At 35.4% G+C, this 9,377-nt stretch overlaps 1 protein-coding gene across 1 annotated transcript in view; it reads right to left on the reverse strand.

Annotated features, from left to right (window-relative positions):
* Positions 1-9,377, reverse strand: part of SYT10 (synaptotagmin X) — a 64,352-nt gene that overhangs the window by 32,547 nt on the left and 22,428 nt on the right. The gene's annotated exons all lie outside the window — the stretch shown is intronic.

Genomic DNA, 9,377 nt, shown 5'->3' on the forward strand with positions numbered 1-9,377 from the left:
AAAAACCTTAAAAAAAAAAAAAAAAAAAAAAAAAAAAGTAAAATTTTAGAATTTAGGGGTAACATAACAGAGTTTTTAAAATTCAAACTGAATTTCCTGTAGCCACTGTTACTATTCATCTAGCCAACATTTCTAGAATATTAAATATATAGGCTTACCAATGTCTTCTAAACATGACTTGCATTAAGATCTGCTTCTTTTCTGCTTCCGCAATGACTCCTAGCAGGAGCTATGGCAACCTAAGTGTCTCCTGAAGGCTTAGTCCCAGGTCTTTGTTCTTATCCCCAGTCTGTCCATCAGACTAATCATCAGTTCTTGGACTACAATTATTGTCATGAATATGATGGTTCTTCAGGTTATGTCCCAGCTACATAAACTTCATGTCCCATATCTACAAATCTCCAAGGAAGATTTCTACACAGATGTCCTAATTTCACCCCAAACTCAGGCAAACTCATCATTTTCTCCCTTTTTCTCTCAAACCTGTTCTCTCTCTCACAATTCTGACAATAATGCGAGCATTTTTATCAGTCACTCATGCTTGGAAACATACAGTATGCTTTGAATCACTTTCCTTTTTTCCATGGGATTTAACTCAATTTAAAAAATCCAGTTGAGGTTTCTTTTGAAACATCTTGTATAACTATCCATCCCATTCCATTTCCATTGCTGCTCAGCTCAGACCTTCATCACCGTATACTTTGCTTTGTAGTAGCCTTCACCTGGCCTTTCCTCTTCCAGCTCTCCCTCAGGCTGAGTATCTGTTCGGCACACTGTCAGGGAACCCACTCCAAAGTCTTTTACTCGCTTCTGCTTTCTTCTGCATTAGGTCTATACCTTTTATAGCACTAAATAATACTGAGGACTTTGCTTAATTAATATTTGATTCATTGATGTACACATAAAAATTGTTTTCTTGAAGTGGAATAAAAAAATTAGTGAACACCCAGAAGTGAGGTACCTAGGCACAATGCCATTTGAGAAGTAGTTAGAGGAGACGAGAATGTTGAACCTAGAAAGGAGAAGAAGCATGCTAGCTTTCTTCTAATGCCTGAAGGACTGTCATGATGAAATAAATATTTATGGAAGTTATAAGTACCCAGACTTCAGCTTAATAGAAGGGAAAATTAAAAGATATCTAGAGCTATCCAACATGGTATAATTATAAACTTCCCCAAACTGGAAGTGTAAAACAAAAGTTAGATCTTGAAGGAAAAGACTTCTGCCTTAGTGAAATGCTAGACTGTTAAGTGTTTTCTAACCCTAATTTTCTGTGATTCTTTGTCATTCTATGGTTCTTTGATAATTTTAAGGATCTAAAATTCACAATACATATTATGTGCATTAAGAAAATGAAATTTGTTAAAATCAGAATTATAAGAAACCTGAGGGTTTTGCCAAGTTCATTCTCTTATATTTAATTACTTTATTTTCTATAACTGGACTAAAATATGGAACAATTACTCAAATAACACAATAAAAAATGCTTAGAGCTGTACTGAAATTAATTCAACCACTCTATATAGTCCCCTTTTATACGGAAAAGAAAGACAAGCCAAATGGGCTGTGAGAGTGTCAGCAACCTAATACTGTATTATTCACAGATTTCTCAAAAACATTTTTTAAAGGTTCTATATAGTTCAGTACATACACTGCAAATTAAGATAAGGACTGAGACTGGTACAGTGGTGAAACAGTGCCACAGGTGTAAACACAGCAGCTTTTTGGAAAGATCTCTTCCTCAACATTCTGCTTAGCCTCACGATGGGCACGAAAGGCTTTTAGTGTGCTGTCATGGAGAATTATATGGAAGAAAAGAGAATGCATTAGGAAAAAAAATGATATTCCAGTATCAGATTAGTGTTAAAGAATATCAAGAATTAGAAAGGAAAAAAAATCTAATGGCAATGTGGGATGAAATGGAAGAATAATAAGAGACAAGAAAAAAATAAGGAAATATACACTATAACATTTTCACCATAAAAAATTAAAGTGTGCCCTTGCTTGTCTGGTTTTGCCACTGAAAGCTCACATAATGAGTGCTTACGATGTGGCAGGTTCAGGGGTAAATTCCTTATTGACTCATTCAATCCTCATGTAAACCTATGAGGTACCGACTATTACGTTCCCTAGTTTACAAATGAGGGCACTGAGGGACACAGCGGTAAGTACCTTATTCAAAGTTACACAACCAGGCAGGCGTTAAAATTAAAATTTGACTGACGGAGTCTGGGTCTAGTGGCCACACCCTTGACCACCATGTTATACTGTCATATTCATGGTTATCCCAATTGATTAAATTATTTCAAAACTTAATCGTTCTACTAAGTAACCATATAAAATATTGGAAATTTATTTATATATGCTTCTATATAACTTTTTCCACATTATAGATAACAGAATTATGTAATCCACTAAGAGTCAAAGTTTACTTGGTTAAATAGCTTGAGATATGTTTTTAGGGAAGTTTTTAACTTTTTTGACTGTTACCAAGAATTGAAAGAAAGCAAGAATGTTTAATTTGTAAGTAAAATTATGATCAGATATTAGGTACAAAATTCTTATTGAGTTTATAGTTATGGTACATTTTATAAGAAATTACATATAGTTTGAAAATAGCAGCAAAGTAAAATTTGTAAGGCAATTTATGCTATATCACATGTTAAAAAATGATTAGTTAAAATTTAACTATAATAGAAAAACTATTTCTACATGGAGAAACATACTAGGACTATTTTATCTCAGGTCAGGGAATTAGGTCCTAATTAAAACTAAGCTGAACTTAAGACCCAATATTTTAGGTTCTAAGCTTGTATATATGTAAAAGTCTTTATTAACTTAAATCTTGAAGTGATCTGCTGCCTCAGATCTATCCCATTTTAACGCATGAGGCATGCCATGAAACATATTTTTACCCTAAATCCACCCCAGATATAAAAGACCAGGAGATTAAATTAGGGTCAGGGGAAGGTCAGAGAGAATTTATAAATATAAAAAGAATTCAAAAAGGAATAAAGGTAGTAAATGGGTTGTGAAGTATTAAAGGGGTCTAGTATAAACCAGTTTGTATATTCAATGTTCCTAAAATATATAGGATATTTTATTGAATAAATAATCAAATACTCCTACTAAAATCACTTTTACTTATGCAACAATCTTTTGATGTTTGTGAGCAAAAACTCCCAAGAAGTTAATTTCTTATTTTTTATAGATTTATTCCATAATTTCACACTCACTTTGCTTTTCTATATAATAAAACTTTAATCTTCTATCCTCCACCCCAAATCAGTAACTTCTTCTTTATGCCGCTGAATATAATTTGTGGAGCTGTACACCCCTTCTAACAGGAATCAAAGAGTAGTAATGTTTTTGTTCTAGTAAGCCAGTGTCCTAATTATAGGGTAAATGGTGCATATTCTAAGTCACAGTTTAGCGAGTCAGTTAAGAAAAGCTTTAATTATTGCAATGTTAAACTATTGCCATGACAACATAGATCTTTTTGTTCTTCTTGTCCTTTTTTCCCCCTCTTTTAGAATGACAGTGATTAGTGCACATATAATTTCACACAAATATCCAACCAAAGTTCAAGCCATTTGACAGCTAATCATCCCATTCTTATCCTTCAAATCTAAGAGGGCATCACCCAAGTACTCTTCCAGAGAGGGAGAAACTTTCCCCATCTTACCTGGAACACTGAAGGTAACTAGATACAGTCAATATTACTTGACCCCACAGGAATATAATGTATTAATATGATGATTTTCAAATATTTACTACCAAGAGATCCTTTCCTTCAAACAAAATCTGAGGCCAGAAGTTGAATATGTAAGAACAGAGGTTTCCTGGTAGACATGTGGTCAGAATCTTGAAAACTCTGGAAACCAAGCCAATTTTTTCCCTCCTCTCAGAAAAAAATGTTTCAAGCCTTGTACATTGAGATGAGGTAGAAAAAATGCTGAACTGGAAACAGACTGAAGTTTGGTCCCAATGCCCTACGTAGTGAGAGCAACTTTGGGCAAGTCACTTAAATTGTTGGAGTTTTATTTTCCTCACCTATAAAGCAGCCTTTCACAGTTTTCATGAACATCAAATGAGATATTACAGATGACTGTGAAAGGTATAATTTTTTGTACTAATATTAATTATTATCATTAGAATTCAGGATGCAAGGAGCCAAAGTGCAAATGCCATAATTAACTCTCTATTTTTAACAAGTTCAAATCTAGTCTTCTTGTTTGGGGATGCAGGCATGGCACAAAGGCATTCCCATGTAAGTATGTCCTGGACCACCACCCTGGACTAATGAGACCTTCCAACTAACTCCTCAGCACCCAACTAACTCACTTCTCAGCATCCTAGAGTGGAAAACCTATGAGAGAGCTTCTAAAATTTCATAGAAAGATTCATATAATCTTTTAATTCTATTTTTCCATGAACTTTTTGAAGTACTTCCCATATATCCTTATAATTTTATTCCCATGTCTTTACCATCTATTAAGATACCACAGATACTGCTTGAGAAATCAGAGAGGAAAGGCAAAAATATCTTTAGCAGCATTTCATTTATTTATTCAACATGTTTAAAAGGAATTCATCCCTTTTTGTTTTAACACTGAAATTTGCATCAGAAATGATCACCACATATTAAAAGTTACAGCCCTATTTCATAGTTAAGGAGGTTTGAATAGTAAGACTAAATCAAGTTTCTGGTAAACAAAGTATTCATTATTTGTTGTCTATTTTCTTCCATTCAATTTGAAACAAAGACAAGAGTGATTCATTCATTACACAAATATCTGAGCATATGCCACGCAAGGCACTACATGTCTGAAAGCAGAATAAGTTGTTTAAAATGCCACAATGAATTTTAAAAAATAATTAATTGACCTCTATATCCTTAATTTTGCTTCTGAATGTTCTTCTGTCTCTTCCCCATTTACACCTCACATGGTGGCTAATATGTTTGCTGCAGCCCTTATTCCACTAGGCCTGGGGGTAGGGTAGTTGTCCATTTCTCTTGTCCCCTATTACCACTTTCATACCATTTTCACCTAAACCACAGCTCCCGGCTCTGAAGCTCAAGTCAATCACATCCCCATTACCACTTATTGTTAGTTATCTAATGACATCCAAAGCACCCCCTTTAAGTCTTCATTATATTAGTCTCCCGATTCACTACTCTCTTTGACAACGTTTCTGTTCTAATTCCCAGTAATGTATATGTTTCTTCTAACCACCTGGCCTCTCCGATGATGTTGTCTATGTACCTCAGTCACTATCACATGCATAGCCAGATTTTGACAACATCATTAACTGCAAACTCTCTACAACCCTAATTTCATGCTTGCCTCTGTCTGATCAATACCTCCTACCTTTCCAGGTTCTTTTAGGATAGAAGAAATAACAGTATGCTTTTATGCTAAGGATACCGATTAAATATTGAGGGAGAATTAATAATGCAGGAATCAGAGAGGCACATTCTTAAAGGTGACATGAGGGAAAAAGGGATCTAGTGCACAAGTGGAGAGATTGGCTTTAGATAGAAGCACTGGCAGTCATTCCAATATCCATCAAGAAGGCAAACATATGTGTACAGACGCTAGTAAGAGGGTTGAAGATGTGGTGGAAATCTATGGAACAACGGAAGGTTTTTGCTTTTGGCTTCAATTTTTTTAGTGAAATGGAATGTAGGGTCATTAATTGAAACTGAGAATGAGGAAGAAGGTGATAAAAGATTGAAGAAAGGTGAGAAGTGTAGAACAGCCTTCTTGAGAATCAAGAAGATGAAGGGGGAAAATCGATTGCTAAGCAGCATTAAGTATCTACATGAGGAATGCGGTCACAAATTTAAAGTGGATCAGTGAAAGTTGTTTTATCTTTTTTCAAGTCATTTTCACTTGCACATGCGTAGGTGTAGAGATGAGGGAGAACTGAATTCAATCAGGGCTGTGGTTTTGCCCTGCAAACAAGAAAGTAGCAACAAGGGAATTGGGGTATATGCATGAGAGCACCTTTAATGAATGGCAATGGAATTGAAACTGAGTAAAGAGGAAAAAATAATATCAAGGAACTAGGGATTACGAAATGGTGATAGAATCAATGGACTGGACATGCTGGTGAGTTGGAAGTTGTCTCAGTTGGAGTATGAGAGGGTCTTAAAGAACCTTCTTTCTAATCACCCTCATTCTCTCCTGTATGGCTTTGTTTCTCTAACACATTTTCAGCAAAACTCCTAGAAAGAGTCGAGTCCAGTATATTCAGTGTCAAATTTATCTCCTCTCATTCTACTCAAATCTACTCTGATTAGCTTTTCACATGCCCTACTCCATCACAACTCTCTTGAAAATGTTAACAATGTCTCCCACACATTGCTAAATTCATGGGTCAATTCACAGCCCTCATCCCTTGTCTGGCCTTATCAGATAATCCCTCCCAGGTAATCCCTCCCAGTTGTTTACATGCTCTCTTCACTTAGCTTTCAGGTTGTACCCGCCCGGCTTTTCGCCTACTTTACTAGTTTCTACTTCTCAATCTACTGTGTTGTTCCTGATGTCTTAATACGGGGGTACCTCAGGGATTTGTCTCTGGTCTTCTCTTTCCTATCTGCACTCACCTCTTTGATGCTATCATCTCCTGGCTTTGGACACCATCTACGAAGGTACTTCGAAATATTTGTGGAAAAACAGAATTAAAAGATAATATGAATCTTTCCATTAACTTTTTGAAGTACCCTCATATATGTTGAGGACCTCAAATTCATATATGTATCACAGATTCTCTCCTGAATTCTAGAGGCATTATCCAGTTGCCTACTTAACTTCTCCACTTAGATTTCTAACAGAATCCTTAAACTCATCAGGTCCAATTCTCTTTTTCTTGCCTCTCAAACTCACTCCATTCACAATCTCTCTATCTCAAATGAATTTTTCCAGATGCTCAGGTCAAGACCTTAAAGTTATCTTTCATTCCTCCCTTTTTATTCACATGCCACACCTATTCTGTAAGGATATTCTGTTTGTTGTACCTTCAGAATATATCCTGAATCCAATCAGTTCTCACCACCAGCAACTACCATCTCCCTGGTCTGAGCCACCATTGCCCCTGGCCTGGATGATGGCCTCCTGCGTGGTCTGTCTGCTTCTATCCTTGTGCCTGCCTCAATGTCTATTCTTGAAACAACAGACAGAGTGATTCTTTGAAAGATGAATAAGTCACACCACTCCCTTGATTTAAAAACTTCTAGTGGCTTTCCATATTTCTCAGAGTAAAAGTCAAAATGGTTTAGCTCCTGCCATTTCCAACTTTTCTCCTAGAATTCTCCATCATGCTCTTTGCTACTGCCAGTCTGGCCTCCTGGTTAGGGTGAAAACAAAATGCAGGTTCTAGTCAGGGCCTTTGCAGCAGCTGCCTCCTCTTCACAAAAAGCTCTTCCAGACACATACATGGTCTACCCTCTATTACATCAAGTCTTCACTCAAGCGTTACTTTCTCAGCAAGATCTATCCTGACTACCATGTTTAAAATGGCAACACAGTCTCGCATTCAGACTTGCTGATCCCTTTATTTTGTGCTATTACTTTCTACAGAACTTAGTGCCTTCTAATTCATCATATATTTTACTTATTACCTTCTAATACATCATATACTTTACAAGAATGTATGAAGGAATTTTGACAATTTTGTTCCCTAACATGTATCAGATGTTAAGAAAAATGTCTGGCACATAACAAATGTTCAATAAATATTGCTGAATACATAAATTAATTAAATATTTTTCCCTGAAAAATTTATCCATATGACTAAATAGCCATCTAATAATAATAAAAACTGGAGAAACAACTGGTTGTCTTCTCAAATATGTAATGTGATGGTTAAAATCCATTTAAGTAAATTACCTTTATTCTGTTCAAAGAATTTATAGGCTATTTATTCTGTAATAGCAATTAATGAAATAAATGTTCAGTTATTCTTTTTTTTTTTTAAAAAAAGATGACCAGTAAGGGGATCTTAACCCTTGACTTGGTGTTGTCAGCACCACGCTCACCCAGTGAGCTAACCGGCCATCCCTATATGGGATCTGAACCCGTGGCCTTGGTGTTATCAGCACCGCACTCTCCTGAGTGAGCCACGGGCCGGCCTAAATGTTCAGTTATTCTGAAAATACTTGCTTTGACCTCTCTCCATGTTAAAAAAAAAGTATAAATGTAATGACTGATGATAAGATTTTGATCTAGCATATATTTAAAGGGATGTATATGAAGTAATTGGAAAATATTTCCTGGTAGTTTTTGATTTACGCATAAAGTTCTGAGAACATAACATCTTATATTATAAGAAAGGAAGTAAATATAGAATAATGATAAATATTAAAAAAATTCTGAATAATAACTGGTCAAAATAATAAATCTAAGAACTTATGTTTTAGTATTACCAGATCCCAAGAAGGTCTGTGTATTCTAGCTCTAAACTATGTATTCTAGCTCTAAATTTCTCTGCTCAGCATGCCATTTCAGGCCTGCCCTTACTTTGGAATATGTTTTAAACTAACATGAGCACATCTCCTTGTGAGCTCAGCTAGGTTTTGTAGAAAAATAGTCACAGTCCTCCAAATGAGTTCACCCACCACTCTTGGTGATTCCTCTGTGCCTCCACATCTCTTTGAGCATATTGCAAATAGTGTATTGAAATGACCTGTTTTCAGATCTGTCTTCAACTCCCCAGCTCTGTTAGTAGACTGTGATCTTTATAATAGCAAAGACTAAGTTTTATTCATCTCTTTATGCATTTCATCATAAACATATGCTGGGACTAAGGAAATGTCTGTTGGAGTTTGTGTGAAAATAATTTACCCTCAGATTCCTGTGACTAATAAAATCAAACTTCCCAAGCATTATTTGTATTATAAAGAAGGGCTTAATCAATGTATAATTAGTGCTTATTTACAAGAGATCATATTTATTACTGCCAGAAAACAAACTCTTCAAGGTTGAATCTACTTTGTAAGGTTTTTGTCTCTGGCCTTGGTTCAAAGAGCCATCTCATTTCAGAAAAGAAGCAAGTGTTTACAACAAAAACATATCTCTCATAAAGAGGATTATTTATCCACCTCAAGTTCTTGCAAAGTATATGTTATGAACTTGTATTTCAAGGAGATGGCTCTTAGTTCTTCCTATTGTTTTGGGCAAACGCTGCTTCTTGCTATCCTATCTAGCTAGAAATCTTTCAAACTCTCTCTTTGTGTATAACATCTTCATTTCTACTTCCTACATTGTCGTATAATGGACAATTTCAATTTTTGCTATCTTTTGAGTTAAACTTAACTTTTAAAATATCTCTTACTATAAACTTTGCAATCCTGGTTTATATATTTTTACATA

This window comes from Galeopterus variegatus, unplaced genomic scaffold (genome assembly GCF_000696425.1).
Source record: "Galeopterus variegatus unplaced genomic scaffold, G_variegatus-3.0.2 Scaffold3200, whole genome shotgun sequence".
Classification (NCBI taxonomy): domain Eukaryota; kingdom Metazoa; phylum Chordata; class Mammalia; order Dermoptera; family Cynocephalidae; genus Galeopterus; species Galeopterus variegatus.